Source organism: Momordica charantia (genome assembly GCF_013281855.1).
Source record: "Momordica charantia cultivar OHB3-1 chromosome 7 unlocalized genomic scaffold, Mcharantia_2.0 BLBB01000007.1, whole genome shotgun sequence".
Classification (NCBI taxonomy): Eukaryota; Viridiplantae; Streptophyta; class Magnoliopsida; order Cucurbitales; family Cucurbitaceae; genus Momordica; species Momordica charantia.
Genome location: NW_028275165.1, coordinates 11,197,875 through 11,225,263, shown reverse-complemented (window position 1 = coordinate 11,225,263; position 27,389 = coordinate 11,197,875). Strand labels below are relative to the sequence as shown.

General features: G+C 40.7%; 1 long non-coding RNA gene and 2 other non-coding genes across 3 annotated transcripts; all 3 read left to right on the top strand.

Annotated features, from left to right (window-relative positions):
• The first annotated feature begins 8,760 nt into the window (after positions 1–8,760).
• LOC111024004 (uncharacterized) lies at positions 8,761–10,559 on the top strand. The gene is made up of 6 exons (XR_015792177.1): positions 8,761–9,457; positions 9,533–9,700; positions 9,790–9,894; positions 9,964–10,036; positions 10,118–10,213; positions 10,296–10,559. It is a non-coding gene; the product is annotated as an uncharacterized LOC111024004 (transcript).
• Positions 10,560–14,727: 4,168 nt separating this feature from the next.
• On the top strand, positions 14,728–14,834 carry LOC148210341 (small nucleolar RNA R71). The gene has a single exon (XR_015792527.1). It is a non-coding gene; the product is annotated as a small nucleolar RNA R71 (small nucleolar RNA).
• A 3,043-nt stretch (positions 14,835–17,877) lies between these two features.
• LOC148210340 (uncharacterized) lies at positions 17,878–19,029 on the top strand. Its single transcript, XR_015792180.1, has 3 exons — positions 17,878–17,982; positions 18,077–18,351; positions 18,816–19,029. It is a non-coding gene; the product is annotated as an uncharacterized LOC148210340 (long non-coding RNA).
• Positions 19,030–27,389: the final 8,360 nt, after the last annotated feature.

Genomic DNA, 27,389 nt, shown 5'->3' with positions numbered 1-27,389 from the left:
CCTCTCTTGTGGCTTCGAGGTTCTTTAGAATTTGCCACAGCACCACTGTTATCACAATAAAGTGTGATGGGCAAGTTCATGTTTGGAACGACTTCCAAATCTGTCAAGAACTTTCTAAGCCAAACCGCCTTTTTTGCTGCTTCACAAGCTGCAACATACTCAGCCTCCATGGTGGAGTCTGCGATGCATCCTTTTTTGATGTTTCGCCAAACTACCACTCCTCTGTTAAAAGTGAATACTGACCCCAACGTGGATTTCCTTGAATCCTTATCTGTTTGAAAGTCAGAGTCAGTGTATCCTGTAAGGATCAAATCCTTAGGGCCATAGACGAGCTTGTAGTCCCTCGTTCTCCTCAGATACTTGAGAATTCCCTTAACAGCAATCCAGTGATCATATCCTGGGTTGGATTGGTACCTACTGACCTTCCCTACGGCATAGCAAATGTCAGGCCTCGTGCACATCATAGCGTACATCAGGCTGCCCACTACTGAAGCATAGAGTATACGTCTCATATCCTCAACTTCTTGAGGTGTCTTACGACATTGTTCCTTAGACAGATGAATTGCATGCCTGAAGGGTAATAAACCTTTCTTGGAATTCTGCATCGAATATCAAACAAGCATCTTGTCGATATAAGTTGCTTGAGACAGAGCTAACGTTCTGGTCTTGCGATCCCTTAGAATTTGGATGCCAAGAACATACTGAGCTTCTCCCAAGTCTTTCATTTGAAACTCAGTCGCTAGCCACTTCTTTATGTCAGTGAGGTATCCTACATCATTCCCAATGAGTAGGATATCATCTACGTACAACACTAAGAAGGCTACAGTGTTGTTGACGATCTTCTTGTATACACAAGGCTCATCAACGTTTTGGTCAAAACCATAAGATTTGATCGTAGTATCGACCTTATGTTCCAAGATCGAGATGCTTGTTTCAGTCCATATATGGACCGTTTAAGTTTGCAAACCTTTTGCTCTTGACATTGAGCTATGAACCCTTCGAGTTGAGACATATAAATACTTTCTTCAAGATTGCCATTAAGAAAAGCAGTCTTGACATCCATTTGCCATACCTCATAGTCATAATATGTGGCAATGGACAAAAGTATTCTAATGGAGTTAAGCATAGTTACAGGAGAGAAGGTTTCTTCATAGTCCACCCCTTCCCTTTGTGTGTAGCCTTTTGCCACAAGTCTCGCCTTAAAAGTCTGTACTTTTCCTTCGGCGTCTCATCTTCAGTTATAGATCCATTTGCATCCTATGGGTTTTACCCTGTCAGGTTGATCTACAAGTTCCCAAACAGAATTGAAGTACATCGACTCCATTTCCAGGTCCATTGGTTTGACCCATTTGTCCTTGTCAATATCTTCAATTGCCTTTTTGTAGGTCAATGGATCCTCGACGTCATCATCAGGTATGACAACTTGGGTTTCAGTTAAACCCACGTAGCGGTCAGGTTATGACACAATCCTCCTACTATGTCGAGGCACCCTCAACTCTTGAGGTGGATGTGACTGACGTGATGTACTGGCTTCATCAATAACTCATTGTAGTGCCAGTTTGATCAACAACTCTTGTTGACGTGTTTGTAGCCTCTTCGGAAATCTCGTTAAACTACCTTACTTCGTGGTTTATGATCTCGAATATGGTCTTCTTCCAATAAAGTAGCATTTGTTGATACAAACACTCTATTTTCTTCAGGATCGAAGAATATACAACCTCTTGTCTCTTTAGGGTAACCTACGAATAGGCATACTTTTGAACGAGGTTCCAATTTCTTTGGACTAGTCATGAGCACGTGTGTCGGGCATCCCCAAATGCGGAAGTGGCGTAAACTAGCTTTACGACCCTTCCATAGTTCAAAAGGTGTTTCAGAAACACTTATTGATGGAACTACGTTCAAAATATAAACCGCAGTCTCCACTGCGTAACCCCAAAACGAGTTAGGCAACTGAGCATAGCTCATCATTGATCGAACCATGTCCAACAGGGTTTTGTTTATCCTTTCTAATATACCGTTTTGTTGAGGTGTACCAGGGGCTGAGAGTTGGGACGTAATTCCATGTTCTATCATATAGTCCTGGAATCTCAAGTCCATAACTCTCCACCCCGATCTGATCGAAGTGTTTTAATGGTTTTACCTAATTGATTTTCAACTTCAGTCTTGTACTCCTTGAACTTTTCAAGGGCTTCAGACTTATGTTGCATTAGGTATAAATAACCATACCTTGAATAATCATCTATAAAAGAGATGAAGTATTCATACCCTCCTCGAGCTTTAACATTCATCGGACGACTAAGGTCTGAATGTATAAGTTCTAAGGGCTATTTGGCTCTATAACCTTTTCCAATAAAAGGTCTTTTAGTCATCTTGCCTTCATGACAAGACTCGCATGGTGGTAAAGAATCGTCTTCTAACTCACTTAGAATGTCATTCTTAACAAACCTCCCAATCCTATTGAGATTAATGTGTCGTAATCTTAAGTGCCAAAGATAGGTATTCTCTTTTTGAGAAACCTTTTGCCTTTTATTTTGAGTTCTAGCATTTTTAAACAACTCGGTATTTAAAACTGCTTCAGTTATGGTTTGTCTTAGCACATACAAGTTGTTTTCAAGCAAAACAGAACAAATATTAACACGATTTCCCGAAATGAACGCTTCAATCAATTGAAATGAAATGGAATACATATGTTCTAACAAACAAGAAACTGAAATTAAGTTCCTTTTAATTTTAGGAACCACGTACACATTATCTAATAATATATACATATTCTTGTTTGTAAACAACTTGAGCTCCCCCACCACCACAGTTGAGACGACCTCTCCCGTTCCGACCTTGAGAGTCATCTCTCCAGGGTCAAGCTGCTTCCAGGAACTAATTCCCTGAAATGAATAACAAACGTGATTAGTGGCTCCTGAATCCAATATCCAGGCAGAGTCATCATTCTCCACTAAACATGTTTCCAAAACAAGGAAATCATATTTATCTTCGTTGGATTTCTTCTTTTCGGCCAAGTACTTTGAGCAGTTGCGCTTCCAATGCCCGTCCATATTACAGTGGAAACACTTTCCTTTCTCTGCAACATTGGCCTTGCCTTTCTTGGCAGCGGCAGCAACGGAGTCAGGTTTAGACCCCTTACCAGCAACCTTCTTCTTCTTAAAAGTCATACTTCCAGAAGAAGAGGGCGCAGACTTGGTTCTAAAGGACGAACCTCGGTTGAACCTTTTTTAGGTTGCAACGTTTGCCTCCCCTTCTTGTCCCTTACTTTTCATAAGAGCTGATAGGTCTACAGCTCATTTAAGAGCGTGGTAAGAGTGTACTCCAGCTTATTCATAACCGCATTGCTGCGGAATGGTAGGAAACTCTTTGGAAGAGATTCCAGAATGAAGCTGACCTAACTCTGCTTGTCTATGACGACCCCGTTCGACTCAGCCACGTTGAAGTGGACCATCAGGTTGAGAACGTGTTCTCGCACTGAGGAACCCTCCTTCATGTGGGTGTTATAAACGAACTTAAGGGCTTCATGTCGAGCCTATGAGGACGGTTGTCCAAACATGCTCTGCAGCGAGTCTATGATCTCCTTAGCGGTGGCCGTGTCCTCGTGCTTCTTGGCAAGCACATCAGATATGCTCGCCAGGATGTAGACCTTGGCCTTGTCATTGGCCTTGGTCCACCTGTCATAGGCGTTGCGCACCGCCACAGTGGCGTTAGGTGCAGGAGCTTGAGGACAATCCTCTTGCAAGACGAACCTAAGATCATCTATCACGAAAATAGTGTTTAGATTCAATTTCCATTGTTTGTAATTCTCGCCGTTAAGTTTTTGAGCTGCTAGGAGTGCAATAATGGAAGCAGACATGCTGAAAGTAAAAACAACCTATATCAGTTTCATGCATTAGCCTTTAAACCCAATCAAGTTTTAGCAAAAGTAATTAAGCACCCTAACAAAATTGTTTTGCAACGACGCTTCAGTGATTTAGAGTAACAGCTATCGTAGGGTAGATAGGTACTCCTTCACTGAGACTTTCTCAACTAAATTTTACACTAGAATAACTCTTATTCCTATAAATATTAGTCATTGTTTATTTTGTCTGGAAATTGCTAACTAACTTAACAACTCCCCGTAAGTGTGACCCGTCATTTTCGGACCTCATAGATCCACCCCAATATTCCCGCCGTAGGGAAGGAAAATATTGGAGCAAAACCTAAGAGACCATTATCCATTTATGGAGTTTGCCTTGGTTTTGATTCCATACAATGAACCCTCCATAGGGATGGTCGCTTCAGGATGACACACAGGTTATGTATGAAACCTCACGGTGCAAACCAATGACAGAGACTGCAGGATGTGTTGTCACACGTCCTTCTCCCACTTACTATGAATACTATCTTCATTCACTTCGATATTGAACCATGCAAACACCTTCCGTAGGGAGGCCGCGCTCAGGGCGACACCAGGCCGAACATGGAACTCACAGTGTGAATAAAGGAGAACGTGATAGAGAGAGAAAAGTATGTTATATATACTTTGTATATCAAATATATACGTTGTATATTACATATTCTCTTTAGCTCCAATTAGTATTCTAAGACTAGGGTATATTACTTAGATAAATCCCGGCTAAGTGAAAATAATTAAGTGATTTTTTAGTCGGCCCAATATAACTATTATATTGGTAGTTGTACAATAATGTTTTAGTTCATTAAACACTTTAATAAACCAACGACATTATTGCATGTACATAAAATATTGACTAATTCAACCCTCAGGTCATTCCCAGGTAGAGGTGTTCCCTTACGGTCAGGTAACCTAGACAGAACCTTCCTTATACAGGGTTCCCTTATAGACAATATTTTATATTTAGTCTTTTATCATTTTATTTTAAACCTAGTTAAAATAAAATAAAAGACTACCCCTTAATCATATTAGAAGATATAACCTAAGGTCTAATTAATTTTAAACCCCTTTAAAATTAATGAACTTAAACCCTATGTTTGCATGCAATTCTTTATTATAGATTTTAATTTCTTTCTACCACATTTTATAACTCTTATAAAATTTAAGAAATTAAAATTATAATCATGCATTGTAAGCATACATTAATATAACAATTATATTAACCAAAGTAATGTCATGCTCAATGCAACTTTATTTTCATCTAATTAATACAACACTTATATTAATTATGAAAATAAAACATGCATTCATACATTATACGATTTATAACTATATGATGCATGACCATACATACATACTATATATCAAACATACATATTATGCATATAACCTATGGTGGGATTTTAAAACTATATGGTATACAATATGCAATATGATTTTAATTAAAATATACATTCATAATGCATAAATTAATTAAATAGCAAGTGTGGAATGGTTTTTGGCACCCTAAGAAAGCAAAATAATACAAAAAAGAGAAACGACTGCAACCGCCCTCGAACCGCGAACAGGAACCACGGAAACGTGCCAAAAAACATCGGGACAGCGCTTCGACGCCTAAGGGCACCACCGCGGCGCTATAGTACAGAGCCGTGCAGTAAGTGATGTCCCTACAGCGCTTGGCGCTGCTGCATAGCGCCACGGCGCTGTCTGTGCAGTCTGCTTCGTCTTCTGCGCTGTTTTCTGCAATTTTTCACCAAATCCGATGCCACGAACAACTTTCGAGCGACCCGGACTTATAGATTAAATGCAGAAACAATATGCCCAAACCAACGGGCCCTTACATGATCAAATTAAGAAGAAAAACGCTATCTAAATGCCAAAAACCGTAAATTTTCCAACCCGTAAACCCATATTTCGAAAATATGAAAAAACCCACCAAAAACACCGATTTACTCCCAAAAAATCAAAACAAAAACTTGGCTCTGATACCAATTGAAGGGATATGAATCCCGGAGCGGAAGCGGACCATTGTTCGTGAAATTTGGGAAACAAACTCAAAAAATTCAAGATGAAAATATAGGGGAACACTTTACCTTTGAAGAACGTTTCTTCAATGGTTTCGACCCGAACACCACCACCGTGTCTTCCTCGCTATCCTCTTTGGTCTCGAGACTGTGCTTGTGGGAGCACCTCGTTTGGAATGAGAGGGAGTATTGAGAGAGCTTGAGAGAGATTCAAATGGGAGTTCTTTCTTTTTCGTTCTATAAAAATTGCAGAATCTTTCTGCAACCCATTTGACAAAGAAAAAAAAGAATGACGTGGGGTAACTCCCCACGTCATACCAACTTCCCACTCTCCTACAATTTTGCAGGGGAGTTTAATATTAATATAAATATAAATATTAATAATATATATATAATATATTAATAATATATATATATATAATATATTTATAATATATATATAATAATAATAATTAATCCATTAATCATATTAATTAATAAATATTAATTAATTATTAATATAATGAATAATTAATTAACATATATATATATCAAATAATTAACACTTAATTATTTATCACATAAATAGAATCATATTCTATAGCATTTCTCTCGTATAACCTATAGTTTTAATGTACATCTTATGCACATTATTTTTAACATATAGTTTTAATATGAATCTTATTCATATTAATTTTATTTGAATCTCATTCGAATAATTTCTGTCATAATATATAGTTTTAATTCATAATTAACTATATATTATAATGTATCAATATACATATAATCCCTTAAGTAATTTGAACAATTCAAATTCTTCCAAAAACTTGATCCTCGTTTTACCCGTTATGAGCTAGCAAGGGGACCTAATAGACCTACAGATCCGAAGCTCCAACGATACGAGATTAACCGGTCAAACTCATTTACCGTGTTAATCAACATTCGTTAACTACTGGTCATTCCACTAAAGACCCGCAGTTGCACTCTTCTCACTGTAGAATGTTTTCCTGTCCACGGATATACGGCCATTAATAACAAGTCAATCATTCACGAGTGCTCGTAACTCAAGTTGGGTCAATTACCGTTTTACCCCTAAGTTACATCTTACTCCTTAAATACCACTGCTCCTCTAATGATCAACCCGATTATGGTCCGACCAATAACCGGAAGTCCCTCTCGGGCCAATGAGAGGGTAAGGCCCCTTGTTCAAGTCCCGGAGTCAGCATTTAAGGGAACACTCATCTACTCCCCTAAAGTCAGAGAGGAGTGAATTCCATCTTGTGAAGTTATGTTCCCAGCTCCCCACTCAGTCTCGTCCCCAAACTGGTAGAAATGTTGAGTCGGCAACTTGAGCCACTCTCACCCACAGAGATCAAAGGACGAGCCATCACGGGCAGGAGTCCATAACTCACTCAAGATTGAGAATGAGTTGCCTGGTCATCCTAAGAAACAACAATCTATTAGTTAACGCACTACAACAAATATGAGTTTTAATGTCGGACAGAAAAAAAATACGGAGGAAACTATGACGGACAAAAAAACAAGGAGGAAATAATGACAGACAATTTAAAAAATAAAAATAGAAAAGAAATTATATTTCAATGTCGGTCAAGGCCCGACATAGTAGATCATCATTTGGGCCCGCCATCAAAAGTGGCCCAAATTTTATTTTTAACCCCAACACTAACTTTCCACCAAATTTTGTGGTCTTTATTTCTCACCTCATTGTTGCGTGAAATAGGTAGAATAGCGAGTCTGGTGGCGACAGTCGAAGTCCGCAGCTTTGATCGATGGCAACAAGAACATATGATGGGGAACTCCATGGTTTCAATTGACAGCGACAACAACGAGGACGACGACCTCCATGGCTTTGATCGACGGCAGCATCCATCCCTTTGTGCAGTGGGTAAGTTTCTTATGAATGTCAGAATACTCCAATTGACTGTTTAGAATCTCTATTGCTTCATGATTTGTACTGACAAAGGGCTGCAATTTGTCTAGGGTTTGGTCGACACCCACCAACTGTTTTCGATTGTTTCACATCCCCTGTTCATATGTCCTTTTGAAATTGTGGGTTTCGTCGATACTGCTTTGTTTTTTTTTTTGCCGTAAAGGATATTTTTGTGAGGAATGATTGAATTTTGTTTTTGAGAAGTTGCGTTGTTCTTTTTCTGTGGAAATTGTAGTTAGGTTTAAGGTCGGTCAATTGGTAATAAAATCAAATAATACAAATTTGATTGTTTGCAAACTCGGACTCTGTGTTTTCACTTCTCATCTTTTTTTTTTAGTATAAATATCACCATGTTGTTCACTCATTTGAGATACTTGCACCTAAGGCCAAGCATGCAAATTTGTAGGTTTGGAATAATTATAACCATTTAGTGTTATTCTTTTTGTGGTTCTCTTGGTTTCTTTGGCTTGTGTTTTTGTATTACAGAAATTATCCATTTATTTTACTTTTCGAGTTTTATCTCTTACTAAACAATTGTATTTGGAGATGTCTTTGAAGATGATAGTTTATATTAATTGCTCTCGATATTTATGCCATATAATGTTGGTTTTTAATGGTCATGATGTTAGTTTTCTTTCCATTGCATGTAAATTGTAATGTATGCTAATTTTTATATGTTAGTTTTATTTGCCTTCTGGGTTTGTGATTTTTTCTGCCTTATAATTTCCTTATGTTGGCAAAATTTGTTTCTTTACGTTTTCTTTTCTTTTTCAAAATAAAACCAATTGGTCTTTTAGGGTCATTTTGAAATGAATTTTGAACCAAATGGTTAGAATTTAGATAATAAAAAATATTTTAACAGGTTCTAAAAACACTTATAAAGCGTTTTTTCTTTCCAAAAGTACTTATAAGAAGTTGTTTCATTAATATATATATATATATATATATATATATATATATATGTTTCCTAAAAAAAAAAAGACTATGATCCCTTAATAATTATCAAAACGGCCCTAATATTTTCCTTTTATTTTCCTTATTCATCCGTTTAAAGTAAAACACACATTTTTTTATTAGATTTTAGTCTTTTTCAAAACCAAAAAATTAAGATGTCCAACAATTCATGGAATGCCATTAGGTGTGGACAATGTGAGAGTCATGGTAGACATTGTCATTGGTGAAAATGCTACACTACCAATTCCTGTTAAGGGGGAGATAGAGACATTAAATCAAACCATTGGTAGCTTCATGGCATGGCTTCGTAGACTAGTAATTTTAGATGAGGAGAAAAAGGTATGTCTTGTTCTAACTTGAGTGAGGTTTTAATTTTTCATTTGTTAAATATTTGTCATTTTGTTTGTCAAAGGTTCCTTCTCCTTGAACGTTGAAGCCAATAACACAATCATCTAAACATATTGATGTCCATATGACTATTAAACTCCTAAATCAATATGCCATGCATACGATGAACCACAAGGATGTCATTGGATTCAATATTGCTGATTACATATTTGGAAGAGAGAAGATCATTAGTTCAACACGTGAGGACATCATGCAATACTGCGAGATGATTGAAATAGGCTAGATGTGTGTGCTCACATACATTTCGTAAGTATATTAAATCTATTTCATATCTTAGATTCGTTAACTAAGAAGTTTAATGTTTTACAATTATATTTTTAGGTATCTTTTGAATAAATGTAAGAAGAAGACATGTAAGAAGTTCTTGGTGGTTGACCCAGACAACATTGTACCACAAATAATGTCTCAAGAAACTTGTTCCAGACATCTAGCCAACAGGTTAGACATGGGTAACTTAGAACAAGTAGTACTCATCCCACGTAACAGTGGGTAAGCTAGCAATTTAACTTCATTTTATTTATTTATAGTTTCTTTTATCCATGCATGAATGATAATATTATCATGTTGGTTATTAATAGTTTTCACTGGAAGTTGTTTGTTATACATCTCTGAGAGAATTGTGTTTATGTATTGGACTCTCTAAGAAGTAAGATTGAAGAAAATTATAAGGGAATCATAAACACGTAAGTGCCTTGAACTCTTATAGTTAAAATTTTTACAATTATGTTATTCTAATGTTTCAAATTATTTAGATTATTGAAAATGTGGCAAGCCAAACATTCTACTCAACAATCTCGCAGTACTACAATTTGGAAACCTGTGAAGGTAAATTTGCATAAATCATAACAATGTCGTAGTAAATCCTTTGTATAACTCATAATTTTGTTATTTTTCAAATTTTCATAGTGTCCTCGACAACTAGGTTCTATCGAGTGTGGGTACTATTTGCAAATGTATATACGAGAAATAGTGCGGAACCCTCATGCTCCTATAACTGAACTTGTACGTATTATCATATACCTTTATGTGTTTATATATGATTTGTCATTATATTAGAATTGTCTATCTTTTTCTTTTTTTGTAGTTTAATACAAAAAGTGCCTATCAACAAGAAGAAATTGACGAAGTTCGAATAGAATGGACATCTTTTGTTGGACGATTTGTGTAGTACCTATGAATTCATTAGTTGTGTTTATTTGATGTAAGTGTTTGGTTCAGACTACTTTCTGTTTAGTACTTGGTAGATTAGAAATACATTGTCTTGTTTATAATATGTGGAAGTTTGAATGGTGTATATATGGTACTACATAACATATTAGTTTTGGATTATTATAGAAATATTTGATTGATAATGCTGAATGTGTTGGATTGTTTTGTTTATAATATATAGAAGTCTGGATTCTTATGCTGAATGTAGTTTTGTTGGAGAGACGGGCGATCCCATTTGTTCTTGTGTGGAAGGGTGTTAATATAGAAGTGTTTGTTTTGTTTATAACCATGCTAGTTTTGAGTTATTCTAAAAGTGGAGAGGTTATGTTGAAATTTGTATTTGTGATTATTTGTTTTTTGAGTTTAAGGTTAGTTCTTGAGTTAAGTTTTAGAAGATCATGATGTTGAAATTAGTTTTACTTGCCTATTATTTTTTGAGTTTCAATAATATTGAGAATTATTTTGTGAGAATAAGTTGGAAGGAGATATATTGGTTGGTTAGTTTTGAGTTATATTCTAAATTGGAGAGGTCATGATGAAATTTGTACTTACTTTTGATTGTTTGTGTTTTTGTTAAGCTTTTATAGAATAGGTTGGAAGGGAGAGATATATTGTTGGCTAGTTTTGAGTTATTCTAAAAGTGGAGAGGTTATGTTGAAATTTGTACTTTTGATTATTTGTGTTTTGAGTCTAAGGTTAGTTTTTGAGTTAAGTTTTATAATAGATATTGTTTTATAATGGATGAATGTGTTAAAAGTTTTAGTTGCATATTGAAATATTATCATAGGTTTGAAGGAAATATATATAGTTGGTTAGCCACGTCTGGGCAACCAAATATTTTTTTAATTAATTTATTCACAAAATAATGATGGTCAATGCCTGTCACAAAATATAGTCATTCCACGACGAACATACGATGGCGTACAAACAATGACACACATACAATGTCGGTTGTCACCCGTCATGGTTATCATTTCATGACGGGCATGTCCGTCATGGAAAACGCTATACATGACGGGCGCTGCCCGACCTTAAATAGTCCTTTCATGACGGCCATGTTCGGATGGAAAGAGAATATACATGACGGGCAATGCCCGACCTTAAAACTGTCCGACATGAAAGGGAAACAAGGACACTCGTATAGATGTCGGTCAGTGACCGACATGGTTATTATTTAATGACAGGCAATGCCCGTCATGAAAAGGCAAATTTGTTGTAGTAACAGTGTTACATCTAAAGATTGACTATTTCGTGGTCCAGTCTTATACAAACTCATTCTATAGGATACCCCCACTCGCATGTCTCCACACGAACGACCTGGATCAAGTCGTCTGTAACCTTTACAGAGTGGGCCGTATCCATAGTGTTGCCAGATAAGGTACCCAGCCTTATCCATATACTATAGACCCTTTAGGTTATTCACGGGACATTATCCAGTTGTATATCAGGGTATATCAAATATATACCTCGCATATCAGGGGTATATCAAATATATACCCAGTATATATACTGTCCCGGTTACACTAAAATAACCTTGGATGTTTAGTTTATTGGATTTTGGACAATGTAATGCAATGAATTCAACAACAAATTTATTGAATAAAACTTTATTGAATATACATTTGTTTTTACATAAATACAAACTACGAGTTTAGGGCAACACACCCAACAAAATCATCCATGAATATCTCTACCATGCTTTCTGCCATGTCACAAAAGATCGCAGTTATGCATCTTTGGAAGGTGGCGGGATCATTACAAAGACTGAACGGCATCCTCCGAAACGCAAATTTCACGTAATGACATGTGAAAGTGGTCTTTTCTTGGTCCTCCAGAGCAATTGTAATTTGGTTGTAACCAGAATATTCATCTAAGAAGAAATAGCACTCCTTCCCTGCAAGACGATCAAGCATTTGGTCAATAAAAGATAGTGGAAAATGGTATTTTCGAGTTACCTTATTTAGGCGACACGGTAGTCTATACACACTCTCCAACCAGCCACCGTCCTTGTCGGGATCAACTCGTTCTCATCGTTGGTAATCACTGTCATACCACCCTTATTGGGAACGCATTGAACCGGACTAACCCAGCTGCTGTCTGGAATGGGGTAGATCACACCAGCGTCTAACCATTTTATTATCTCCTTCTTGACCACCTTTTTAATTTTGGGGTTCAGCCTTCTTTGGATCTCGATAGAATTGGTGGCTCTTTTTTCTAGGATGATTTTATGCACGCAAAAGGTAGGGCTAATTTCTCTTATTTCCGCTATGGTCCATCGAATAGCCCTCTTGTACTTAGATAAAACCTGCAAAAGTAAAGGTTCGTGTCCATTATACAAATATGAAGAAATGATAATTGGCAAAGTATCGTTTAAACCCAAATAAGCATGTTTTAAATGAGAAGGTAGGGATTTCTTCTCCAGTTATGGAGGTTCAATAATGTAAGGTGGGAAGGCCTTCAAATCAGCAATTGTCGGTTGCAACAACTCAAAATACTCATACTGTGGCAAAATTGCGCCAGAAGCAATTTTGCTTCTTCTTCTACGGCCTCCAAATCTGCTTCTAAGTCTTCCACAATTATCTCTTGGAGTTTCTCCATGATTGCCCCTATTGTAGAGCATTCCTCAACTTCATCCGCGATCCGCATCGCGTCAAGGACGTTGAAGGTGACTTGCTCATCATTGACCTTCATAGTGATCTCTGCTTTCTGAATGTTGAATATTGTTTATCTAATTGCTAAAAACAGCCTCCCAAGAATGATCGACACCTCAAGATCTTCTTCACAATCCAAAATTATGAAATCGGCGGGAAAAATAAACTTATCAACTTTAACAAGCACATCTTCTATTTTTCCTTCCGGTTTTTTAATGGACCTATCCACTAGTTGCAACGTGACAGTATCAGGACGAGCTTCTTCTATATTTAACTCTTTAAAGACATAAATAGGCATAAGATTAATGCTTGCCCCTAAGTCACACAATGCTCTCCCTAGATTCTTACCACCTATTGAGCAAGGGATAGTAAAACTACTTGGGTCCTTACATTTAGCAGGCAATGGATTCCCGAAAGCATCACTACTGCCCTTTGTTAGGGATACCGTCTAATGTTCTCCTAACTTCTTACGCCTAGAAATAATATCTTTCAAAAACTCAATATAGTCAGGCATTTGCTTTAAAGCATATATGAGAGGTATATTTTTATGCAACAGTTTTAAAATCTCAAAGAACTTTTTAAAATGACTATCCTTATTTTTCTTAACTAGCCTTTAGGGGAAAGGTGGATGAATCTTAATATTACCTATCTGCGGAGTAGTGCATGGGACTACTTGCTTACCTTTGTCAGCCTTTTTACCTCTCTTATGAACCTACGAGTTTTGGTTTCTCTTCTGGTTGTGGAGTAGATGTGGATGCAGGAACAGGTCTAACTGCATCGGTTTTTTCATTTGGAAGGGAGAGTCCATCATAACTCAGTCCACTTCTTGTGACTACTGCCTTACACTGCTCATTTCCTTCACGATCTCACTTTGGATTCTCCGTGTGTCCTGGCAGTGTACCTCGTGGTCTATATTTTTGGTCATTCGCTATCTGCCCCACTTGCATCTCCAAGTTTCTTATTACAGCATCAGTTATTGTCATGAATTCTTTCATCCTGGCCTCCAAACTTCCATTTTTACCACTTTGCTGAGTGTTATTTTGAGCTCTTTGTTGACTGTATTGTTGTGGCTGCAATGCTAGATTCGTGGGAAAACCAAAAGGAGTGTAGTTTTGCTTGTATTGTTGCGCACTGCTACTTGCTACTCCTTGGGTACTCCAATAAAAGTTTGGATGGTGCCTCCATCCAGGGTTGTAAGTATTTAAATCTGGATTGAAATTCCACCAAGCACCTTCACCTACATAGAAAACAAACGCTGGATTAGCTAGACAGTTCTCATACACATGGTTATCACCATAATAAACAAAAGATATGTCTGTAATTTGTAAAACAAGGTAGGGTTCAAGAATCGCCGCTGAAGTGAGGATTTTGATTCCCTTCTCCATTGTCAATTGTTTTAACATCTGGTTCATAGCTGCCATTTGGGCTTGAATTGAGGCTACTGTGTCTAACATAAATATTCTGGCTGATGCTTACTTCTTTGGCAATGAACTTCCTATTTCTCCTTGGTCATTAATTTATGTCATTTTGTTCAAAATATCAACGATCTCATTAACTGACTTTTCTAACAATGAGCCATTGGTTATGGTGTTCAATGTCATTCTTCATTAACGATCCAATCCTCTATAAAACTATTCAATTTGCACACATACGGGCAACCCATGGCTCGGGCATCTTCTAAGTAACTCCTTAAAACGCTCACAAGCTTCTTGAACTACTTCGTTCTCCTTTTGTCGAAAAGACACAATGTCTTCTCGAAGGTCAACATTCCTTGTCAAAGTATGGTACTTTGCCAAAAATTTATCCGTCGGTCCCGCCCACGTGATGATAGAATTTGGTTCTAGCGCGTTTAGCCAAGTCCTTGCATCGTCCCTGAGAGAAAAAGGAAACATTTTTAGTTTTAGTGCATCCTTAGATACACCAGGAAATTGAGATGCATTAGCTATTTCAATGAAAGATTTGTGATTAGAGTAAGGATCTTCGTTAGTTAACCTTCCGAATTGGCCCATCATCTGCAACATCTGGAACATGACTGGCTTATGCTCGAACTATGTAGCTTGGGGTAATGGATTACTTATCCCTGAATTTAAGTTATGGAACGCATGAGTGACATAGTTCCACATGTGTACATCTCGGTTATCTGATACTAGGATCGGATTAGGCACTTTTTGTGCTCAGTTTGCTACTCCACGTGCCATATATCCATTCACAGGTGGATTTTGTGGAGGTAGAGGATCTTGTGGATTTCTATTCATCTCGACGGTCTGTTCTTAAACTTCTTTCTCTTTTTTATTTTCTCTTTCTTTTCTCAACCTCTTCTCACGCTTTATCCTTTTAAGGGTCATTTCAATCTCTAGATCAAAGGTCAACCAACCAGACCCTGTGCTCTTACACAACTCCCTTTAAAGGTTAAATATAACAATTGAGTCCAATGACAGAGGTATGCAACAATCACACATGAAACAATTCACTTGAAAATAATACGATTTTGAAAACTAAGTCCACGGCAACGGCACAAAAAACTTGTTGGGACTTTCTTTACCTTGAAAAAGATTAGAGACTAGCACAAGCACACGCAGTCACAAGTAATACTCGAAAGTAATCCAAGGCTGAACCCTCAGGGACTTGTTGCTTTTCAAAATCAACTAATGTCGTGAAATGGTTCAAATATGCAATTGTGGTTTATGGAGAAAATAGTGATGAAATGTTGTTGTTTGAGGGTTATCAAGCAATGTAACTGAAGGGATTGGATCCCGAAGCGAAAATGCGCGAACGCGTGTGCTTTGATATTGTTTTAGAATTACAACAAATAAAAGACTTAAGCATGAGTAAAAAAGAAGTTAGTGATGCATACCTTTGAAGACGCCTCTTAAATGTAGACACCAACGCCACCACAAAGTCTTCATCGCTATCCTATGGATATTAAGAACTCGGTTTGTGGGAACCGTCTTATAATTGAAAGGAAAATTGAGAAATCGATAGAGACATTTCCTTGTTAGAGTTTCGGAAACTGTATCAACTGACATTCGGGCCACTGAAAAGAAATGGGAGAAGCTCTCTTTTATAGGGAAGGAGTGAGGGAGAAGTCACCACTTCCCTACTCACTTCCCACTTTCCACCATTAAAGGTGGGAACTGGGAAAACCACCCCACTCTTAATTTATTTATTTTTTCTTTTATTATAATTAAAACAATAATTTTACAAAAAGAATTATTAATTTAATTAAATTAAGTCTAATTTCATTTAACCAAATTAATACATCAAATTAATTTAATTAAATCATATTTTATTAAGTTAAACTTTAATTAATGATCTATATTAACTTTTCCCTATGATATATAAATTTGAGTTTTAGAGTAGTTTTTGAAAAAACGAATGTTTTGATTTGGTTGACATGGAAGATCAGCATGATGTTTTATGAAACCTTCTTTTTGAAATACATGTGTTTGCCTTTGTTTTTATCTTAATGAAAAACTAAGTGAAGTTTCACCTATTGGAGATTGGAAATGGGAAAGGATGTGGTTTGCAAGCGATGTAGTTTGAACAAAAATAGTTGTCTAGTTTAGAAATGGGAGAAAAATCTTGTGTCTGGTTGGGTATTCATTTCTAACGAGAGATGTTAACAACTTTGACTAATATTTTTTCAGTATACACCTGTAATCGATATTTGGATGCATATTTTTTCAATTGGAGATTGTTATATATGATAGATCCTTATTTCCTTACTTGATAATTGATTAATTTGCAACTTAGTGGAATGAAGAATTTCAACTTTTGAATCATTGTTCTCTAACGCTTGGATTTTTGACGTTTTGTTCATTACTGTTTCATTGCAAATTCGACCCAAAGTTTGCTTTCTCACTAAGCTCCATGGGATATTTGATTTGACACTGCATCTTATTGTTAACATTTTTTCATATAAAACATTAGAGTTTGTTGTAGGCCAGATAAGTAAATATAAATCATAGTATCATTAGATAATATATGCAGAAATGAATTTCGTTACTGCTTCAACATAGTCGTATAAGCTACGGCTCCATTTTGTAACCAAGTGAAGCTTGCCACCTTCATAGATTTTAGTTAGATATTTGTTTGGTTCCTTTCCTTAGTCTACTTTTTCTACTAAAGGATATAGTTTGAAAGCATGGTAACATATAGGTCCCAATAACAAATTGTAAATTGTATACGGTATTATGGAACTTGAAGTTTTTTTTTTTTCTTGGGTTTAGCTTTGACATTTGTGTTTGGCCATTTTGTATTACATTAATTTATTAAATTTGTTTTACGAGTCATATTAAGAATTTTTCTCACATTTGGAGGAAAGTTGTAGCTGATATTGGACATTTTGATTTCCAAACATCCTTCAGCCACACTTTACGAACTCTTGGCAAAGTTAATCATGCTCTACCATCTTCTCTAGAACACAAAGAAACACCTCCTAATAGTTGAGAAACTTAACTATTGTACTTTAAATTTACGAACTCTTGGCAAAGTTAATCATGCTCTACCATCTTCTCTAGAACACAAAGAAACACCTCCTAATAGTTGAGAAACTCAACTATTGTACTTTAAATTAAGAAACTTATCGCATTGTACTTTAAATGGTGCCTATTTTAGCAGTTTATGTACTATTGTAGGGACGTTTTTAAGTATCAACCTGGTCAAATTAGAGCATTTGGGATGCGTGCTTGAGTCTCTGGAAAAACACCTATTTACCAAAGTGTATCAAAGAAATAAATTTTCTCGTGGAATGTTTGTCTTTATTATTATTTTTATTTTTAAATAGTTGCTTTCTTATGTTGTGCTATTTTTCTATTGTGAATTGGAAAACAATAGAGGAAACTATCTCATTCTTATTTTTGTTTTAGGTTGCTCGTGCTATATATTAAATAACTAAAGGATGAGAACAAGGTAAACCTTATCTACACGAAGTAACATACGAAGATATTCTTTTAACGGTATTTTACATTTTATATCATTTTTTATTCCTCTCTGTTTATGCAAGGGTTTGCACAGTGGTTCTTCGGGAATAGAGCTCGAACCCGGTCTCCGGTTCCAACCTGAGTCCTAGGATGGACCTGCACAAGAGGGTAAATACTCTGACGCTCAAGTCAGTATAGGTCAGATTCCCTATTTAGTTCGACGTGAAATTCGATACCTGAGCGTGAAATCAAGCCCTCTATTTATAGGTGATGGATCCGACAGTACACACGACCGGCGGTTATATGTCTTTTCTCATGTCGAGCCTATCGGGTTCGAAGCACGTCGGACACAAGACAGGTCGAACCGTAATGCCCATACTTAGCCTTTCTTGTAATGAACGAACCCGGTCTCCTCGGCAGGGCCGAGGTGGACCTAGGCAATCCTTTTTATTCAATTTCTCAAAACACTAATGAGGGTCCTCCACGTGTCTTGAGTATGTTTACCCCCAAACACTATCTATTGTGGTATTGTCCTTCCATTTTTTATACTTGTTTGTGCTTGTGATGCACCATGACCATAAGTCTGTGAAGCTTGGAAGAATTGTATATCCCTTTTGTTGATAGTACACTTGCTAAGACAGTAATCTATATTAAACTCAAACATATTTGATAGGTAGGAAAACTATTTTTAGTATAAATATGTAAGCAATTTTTCTTTTTTAGTTTAATTTTGTTTTTATGAATCAAATACTAATTTTTTTTTTAATGTGAATGTAAAAATAAAGTTGTACAAATAATATTTTGTTTTTGTTTTTTTTATAGGTGAATGAAAGGTTGACATGCGTGATCCACTAGAATGACAAGGATTCGTATAAGACATGTCTACTCAATCCGTATAAGAATGGACTTCTTGAAATTAATCTATTTTAGACTGGTGTACTTGTTCAGGCTTCATATATGTTAACTTGGGACTATTGTCTTATAGTTGATAGTTCATATATATGCGAACATTGTATGATTACATATACAAACTTTTGTGAGGATTATACGGTATTTTACTTTTATGTGTTAGTAATTTGAGAATTCTCTAGAATTTTTAATGTTTCCTATGCATGAATATGAAATTACATTCCTCCACATTCATAATTATGGGCCTAATTATGCAATAATATTTAATACAATCTGATACCTATATAAAGCGTCTCAAATTGTGATTTGATGATGTTATAAGAATTTAGGATACCGTATGAAAAATAATATAAATATAGACAAAAAAGTATCATTATAAAAAAGTTATGTAAACTATAGTATTTTCTCAAAGTTAGGGAAATTTGGTATAACATTTTATAACTGATATTAAATGTTAATTGTAGCATTTTTAATGTATTTAAACAATTTAATTGAATCAAAATAGCTAACAAAACGCTATAAAGAAACCAATCACTTTCCATAACATCGGCTACTACGGCGTAGGAAAAAGCTATGAAAGATTTATAATAGCGTTTATTTGGTGCTATCGAATGTCTACCATAACATTTTTGTGAACCTATAAAATGCCATTAATAGTGTTTTTCTCTACCTATGAATAATTTATTAGAGTGTTTTTTAACACGCTATGTAAAATTTCTATAACGGTTGAATAATGCAATTGAAAGTGGACTTTTTATAGCATTTTGCATAGCACTGAAAAAACGCTATGGAAAGTCTAAAATCGCCTACCACCGCATCTAAAAAACGCTATGGAAAGTTAAAGATAGCGTTTTTTGGATGCTATTGAATGTTAAATTTCTTGTAGTGTATCCACTTGGATATTGAATATATACGTATATATACACCATATATCAAATATATACGTTGTTTCTCAAATATATACTGTACATCTATTATATGTTATTCCAGTTACATGACATAACATTTTATCTGGATTTGAGTTAATGCAATTCTAAAAGAAATATCAATAACAACTTTATTGAATAAATATTTGTTTTCTGTTTACAAACCACCAGTTTAGGGCATAAAATCCAACATAAGCAACAATTGAAGAAAATTTTGTATGAGAGTAAGTTTTATCTCTAGGATGATCCGTTCTTTTATTACATGATTTGTCAAGATAAGATGATTAGCAGATGTGTAGCTGATGCAAAAGCATGCTAGGTTTTAGTAAAATGTCATTCAGCCTCATACGGTGGGCATTTTGGAGGATAACGTACAGCGTCAAAAGGGTTTTGTTTGGGGATTAAGTACCCTGGACACGTGGAGGACCCCTATTGGTGCTCCAAGATGGCCCATGAGTCATGCCTAGCTCGGATAGCCGAGATGCCTGCCACCAACGCCGGCGAGAGCTAAGTATGAGGGCCGAGGTGAACCTGGCTCAAGTCCGACCTACCCAGAGGCTCGGTAGGGGCCGATGTGAGCAACTGTCTGCGGCGTGATTACCGGACGTAACCGTTGGTCCCGAGATCACCCGGCGTAACCGACGGTCCCGGGATTACCGGGTGTAACCGTCGCGAGATTGGCGGGACTACCACCCATAAGTAGAGGACCTCACTCCACGATCAGGTACAAGGATTTCTGGCTTGGAACTGAACTTGGAATCCGACCTATACTGACTTGATCGTCGGAGTGCTCACCTTTCTGTGCAGCTCCCCTCAAAGGTTCAGGTCAGTAGGGAGGCCGAGTTCGAGCTACAATCAGGAATACACTGTTGTGCACATCTTTGCATAAACATTTGGCGCCGTCTGTGGGAAGCGACAATCTAAGTCATCCCAATTCCTTTAAACCAACACGCGAGCGAGCATGGTTCAACCAGCGAACTCGACCAATACGACAGACCGAAGGACTCTGGCTGCCAGCGATGCCCACCAGAGGGAGGTCGGAGCAGCAGCGGTAGAGGGGCAAGGTCACGATGGCCTAGTAACGGAACCCCTCCGCAGGTCAGCACGGATCACCGCACCTGCCCTACCGCCTGCGCACCCGAGGACGTCCAAGGCCACCCGTGGCCGAGGTGGGACCTCTATGAAGGGCGCCCAGGGTCCACCCACGGATCCCACAAGCGAGAACCTTGATGCGCTCAAGAGAGAGATGGAGGCAATGCGCACACAAATGCGCTCCATGGAGGAAATGTATAACGAAATGATGCTGGCTGCAGGCGCAGGGTCCCGATCTGAGAATCGAGTGACGCGCGTGGACGTACGCGAGCAAAGGGGTTCCCACCTCGGCCCGGCCGAGGAGGAACGTCCCAAAGACAACGAGAGCGAGGGGTATACTCGCCAGAGGGGAGACCTCCGTGAGCATCTCAACAGAAAGAGAGGCTCGTCTCTCCGAAAAGGGCAGTCACCATCCCGCTCACACAGGAGTTCCAACCAGCAAGCTGAATCCTCTCACAATCCCGCAGGGATAATCACAAGGGAGGAGTTCGACCAGCTGAGGGGGGAGCTCGATGCTTAGGTGGAGGCCTTAAAGGCCAAATGTGAGCAGAAAGACGATTCACTGAGCGATGGCGACTTGGGAGAATTGCCTTTCACCTCGGACGTGTTGGAAGCACCAATCCCTCCGAAGTTCAAAGCTCCTACCGTGAAGCCTTATGACGGGACGAAGGACCCGAAGGACTATGTTGAGGTCTTTGAAGGCCTCATGGACTTCCAAGCGGCATCAGACGCAATCAAATGCCGCGCCTTTAAGATTGCGCTTACTGGCAGCGTGCGATTGTGGTACCAGAGACTGCCAGCCAGGTCGATCTCGACCTACTCTCAGCTGAGAAGGGAGTTCCTTTCCCAGTTCTCTTCTCGGCACTACGACAAAAAGACAGCGACCCATCTCGCCACCATCAGGCAGAAGGAGGGTGAGACGCTGCGGGAATATGTCACCAGATTCCAGGAGGAACAGTTGAAGGTTGCACACTGCTCCGATGACTCGGCCATGTGCTATTTCCTCACCGGTCTAGCCGACGAAGCCCTCACGGTGAAACTTGGAGAGGAGACCCCGGCCACCCTCGCCGAGGTACTCCAGAAGGCGAAGAAAGTCATTGACGGACAGGAGCTCCTCCGAACCAAAACCGGCCGACCCGAACGAAAGATCGGCCGGGGCAGAAGTGGGAAAGATGAAAGGGCAGATCCCAAGTCCAAGGACAAGGGATCCTTCTCCAGTGGCCGACCTGAGTATCGAAGGGTGGAGAACGGACCTACCAGGAGCCGACCTTACGAGCGCTTCACCCCAACCACGATTCCAATTTCCGAGATCCTAACGAACATCGAGGATTCAGAAATGGAAAAACTACTCAAGCGTCCGGAGAAACTTCGGGGAGCCCCGGAAAGGCGCAACAAGGACAAGTATTGCCGCTTCCATCGGGAGCACGGCCACAATACGTTAGACTGCTGGGAATTGAAGCGCCAAATTGAGGATCTAATTCAAGACGGCTACTTCAAGAAGTTTGTGGGAAAGCCCAGGACCAGCTCAGCAGAGAAAAAGGAAGAGCGAAAGCGTTCGAGGACGCCACCCAGGCGCACCGACCGACCTGCGGTCATCAATACCATTTTTGGAGGGCCAAGCCGAGGTCAATCCGGACATAATAGAAAAGAGTTAGCCCGTGCAGCCAGGCGCGAGGTGTGCATCATCAGGGAGCAGGGGCCGACCTGCCCAATCACCTTCGACGGTGCAGATTTGGAGGAGGTCCACCTGCCCCACAATGATGCCCTTGTGATTGCTCCCTTCATCGATCATGTGGTGGTCAGGAGGGTGCTGGTAGACGGGGGCGCATCCGCTAACATCCTGTCCTTACCGACCTACCTCGCCTTGGGCTGGACGAGGTCGCAATTGAAGAGAAGCCCGACGCCGCTGGTTGGGTTCTCTGGAGAATCGGTCATCCCAGAGGGATGAATCGACTTGCCGGTCACGCTGGGGCAGGACCAAACTCAGGTCACTCAAATGGCCGAGTTCGTGGTAGTTGACGGCAGATCGGCCTATAACGCCATCTTTGGGAGACCCATCATCCACTCATTTCGGGCCATTCCCTCAACACTTCATCAAGTTTTGAAGTACTCCACCCCCAATGGCGTGGGCACGGTCCGAGGAGAACAGACCGCTTCGAGGGAGTGCTATGCCGCCGCACTCAAAGGCTCGTCGGTCTGCGCCCTCGAAACTCTCAGGGATGGGACGCTCGAGTTCGAGGCCGACCTGCCGAGGAAGGAATTTGCCGCACCCACTGAGGAGCTCGAGCTTGTTCCTGTGCTTAGTCCCGAGAAGCAGGTAAGCATAGGAACCAAGCTGGGGGCCACCGACAGAGAGGAGCTAATCCACTTCCTCAGATCCAACTCGGACGTCTTTGCGTGGTCCCATGAGAACATGCCTGGCATAGACCCGCGGATTATGACGCATCGCCTCAGCATAGATCCATCATTCTGACCTGTAAAACAAAAAAGAAGACCTATGAACAAGGAGAGGAGTGATGTAATTGTTGAGGAAGTTGGCAAACTTTTGAAAGCTGAATACATAAGAGAAATTCCGTATCCCGAGTGGCTCTCCATTGTTGTATTAGTTAAAAAATCTAACGGCAAGTAGAGAATGTGTGTAGATTTTACGAATTTAAATAAGGCATGCCCAAAAGATTGCTTCCCACTGCCGAGGACTGATCAGCTCGTGGACGCCACAGCCGGGCACGAACTGCTCACCTTCATGGACGCCTACTCTGGGTACAATCAAATCAAGATGCATGTCCCAGATGAAGGTCATACCGCTTTCATAACAGACCAAGGGCTGTACTGCTACAAGGTCATGCCCTTCGGGTTAAAGAACGCAGGGGCGACCTACCAGAGAATGGTGAACAAAATGTTCGCCAAGCAGATCGGCCGGAATATGGAAGTGTACGTGGACGACATGCTTGTCAAGAGCAAGCAGTCTAAGTCGCATCTCTCCGACCTGACCGAAGCCTTCGAGGTCTTGAGGGCATATCAAATGAAGCTCAACCTTGCTAAATGTGCCTTTGGGGTCGCCTCGGGAAAATTCCTTGGCTTCATGGTAAACAACCGGGGAATCGAGGCCAACCCCGAAAAGATTAAGGTCATTATCGAGATGGAGGCACCGAAAACGCTGAAGCAGCTTCAGTGCCTCAATGGCAGGATTGCGGCCCTGAACCGGTTTGTTTCAAGGTCGACAGACAAGTGCCTCCCTTTCTTCAAGGTCTTACGAAAGAAGGGGCCGTTTGAATGGACAGCGGAGTGCGAGCAAGCGTTTCAGCAATTGAAGAGCTACCTCTGTTCAGCACCCTTGCTTGCCAAGCCCATACCGGGGGACAAGCTCCAATTGTACCTAGCAGTGTCTGACAGTGCCGTCAGCTCGACCCTAATCAGGCAAAAGGAAGCGCGGCAAAACCCGGTCTACTACACAAGCAAGGCCATGACCGAAGCCGAGACTAGATACCTCAGATGGAGAAGTTGGCTCTCGCTTTGGTCACCTCGGCCCGACGACTTAGACCATACTTCCAAGCCCATACGGTGGTGGTGCTCACTAACTTGCCCCTAAAAAGCATCTTTCCATAAGCCAGAAGCTTCTGGTCGCCTAATGAAGTGGGCAATGGAGCTAAGCGAGTACGATATCCAGTTCGAACCCAGAACTGCGTTGAAAGGACAAGCAGTGGCAGATTTCATAGCCGAGCTCACACCACCTTCCGAGCTGAGTGAGTCCGACCTACCGTGGACAGTCTATGTCGACGGATCCTCCAATGAGAAGGGGTGCGGAGCCGGGGTCCACTTGCTCGGACCAGGAGGCGAGCGATTTGAGTATGCCTTGCGGTTCAGCTTCCGGACTTCTAACAACGAGGCAGAGTATGAAGCATTTATTGCCGGCCTGCGAATCGCTCGAGCATTGGGGTCCTCTCGTGTTAAGGTCTTCAGTGACTCCCAGCTGGTTGTGAGCCAGATCAAGGATGAATACCAAGCCAAAGACACCCGAATGGAGAAGTACTTGGGCAAGGTCAGATCGTACCTCGCCCAGTTTCGAACTTACGAAGTAAGCCGGATTCCGCGAGCAGAAAATTCTAATGCTGACGCCTTGGCCAAGTTAGCATCGGCGTACGAGACCGACCTTGCCAGGTCGGTCCCCGTCGAGATCTTAGATAATCCTTCGATCTCGGAGCCAGATCTGTGGAGATCGGCGCTCCAGCATCCTCATGGATGGACCCGATCGCGGACTTCATTAAGGGCAACTCACCACAAGACCCCAAGGAGCGCAGAAAGTTGGCAAGGCGGGCAGCTCGGTTCGTGGTTCGAGATGGGGCATTGTACCGACGTGGCTTTTCCCTGCCTCTATTGAGATGCCTAACCCCTGAAGAGGGCCTGTACGTCCTCAGAGAGATCCATGAAGGGGTGTGCGGCAATCATTCGGGCGCCCGGTCGCTGTCAGCCAAGGTGATCCGACAAGGATATTACTGGCCGACCCTCAGCCAGGACGCCAAGAAGTTCGTTAGAACTTGCGACAATTGCCAACGCTACGGAACCATAATCCACCAACCTCCCGAGCTGCTCACCCCCATCTCGGCCCGTGGCCATTCGCGCAGTGGGGGGTAGATATCATTGGTCCTTTCCCCTTGGGCAAGGGCCAGACCAAGTTCGCTGTGGTTGCGGTGGATTACTTCACCAAGTGGGCCGAGGCCGAGGCGCTCTCCCACATAACGGAGTCCAGGGTCACGTCCTTCGTATGGACGAATATCATCTGTCGCTTTGGTATACCGCAGGCCATAGTGACAGATAATGGGAAGCAGTTTGACAACGCCAAGTTCAAAGACTTTTGCAGCAAACTTGGCATAAGTCATCTCAGCTCGTCCCCCGCACATCCGCAAGCCAATGGACAGGTGGAGGCGGTCAACAAGATCATCAAGCGAGGTATCAAACTTAGACTAGACTCCAAGAAAGGCAGGTGGGCCGAGGAGCTACCAGAGGTTCTATGGTCGTACCGGACCACCCAAAGGGAATCGACGGGTGAGACCCCGTTCTCCCTGGCCTTCGGTTCCGAAGCTGTAGTCCCGGTTGAGATCGGCATGCCATCTGACAGAGTCGAGCGTTACGAGCCTACGGCAAACGCGGAAGAGCTGCTCCTCAACCTCGACTTGTTGGAAGAAAGAAGAGCAATGGCCCAGCTACGCCTGGCGGAATATCAGGGCAGAATGGCCAGACATTACAACGCCCGCGTTCGACCTCGGACCTTTCAGGTCGGACATCTGGTCTTAAGGAGGATCCAAACCCATGTGGGTGCCCTTGATCCGACCTGGGAGGGCCCATTTGAGGTCAAGGGCATAATTCGACCTGGGACGTACGTATTGGCCGATCTGAAAGGAGACGTCCTCGCGCACCCGTGGAACGCGGAACACCTGAAGCGTTATTATCCTTGAAATGACAGAAGGATTTTCAATGCACCTGTAAAGACTGTTCCAAAGGAATCATGATCGGAATAAGTGTGATGATTTAATTTCATGCTTCCGAGTTCGACAAGAAATTAAATGGGGGACACGGACTCCCACGCGATCGCATTCCAGCAGTTGGTTCAAATTCAATCCTTCGAAGCCTAAGGGTACGAGGTGCGATGTCAGAACCGCTGGCGAACTTAAAATTCAATCCTTCAAGGCAAAGGGGGCGATGTGAAAAGTTCAAAGTGGTCAAGCCTCCGAACTTGAGGGTACGAGGAGCGATGTGAAGAATAGCTACGGACTTGGGATTTTAGCCTTTTAACGTTTTTAAGTTAAGAGTGCGATGTTAAAAAATCCAGAGTTGGTGCAATGCATTGAATGCTAGACAGAGATTCAAATTCAAACTTTCAAATTATGTTAATTAAAGGCGCGACTTCAAAAGTAGGAGGTGCGAGGTGACGTTAGCTGCAGTTCAAAGGAGCAGCAAAGAAAAACGGTTGCCAACAACAAAGTGGAAGCCAATGGGAGTCTCTTTATTAAATGAAGAGCAGAGCCAAGGCTTATAGACCTTGCAGCTCTGCCCTGACACTTACAAAAAAAAGAGGAAGAAGAAAAGGGGGGTCGCCTAAGAGCCTGCTGGGGGAGCGCCCTCCTTAGGAGAGCCGACCTGGTCCTCTTCGGGAACGGAGTAGTCAGAGTCCAGATCCCTGACATACTGATCCACCAATGCTTGGGGGCCAGGGGTGCCGCCAGGACCAGACGCCCACTTCTCGGCATACCTCCTTTTCAGACCGTTGAGATCGATCTGAAGGTCGGGCATGTCGGAAGCAATGCCCTTCATGAGGAACTTGAAGCCCGCGTAGGAGAAATCTTTGGCAAATCCATCGAAGTCAGGATGTTGCCTAAACGCTTCCTCTAGTAGGACTCCATTGTTGAGGCGCTCCTTCGCCGTCTCCAGCTCGGCAGTCGCATGCTCCAACTCCTTATCTTTCGCTTCGAGC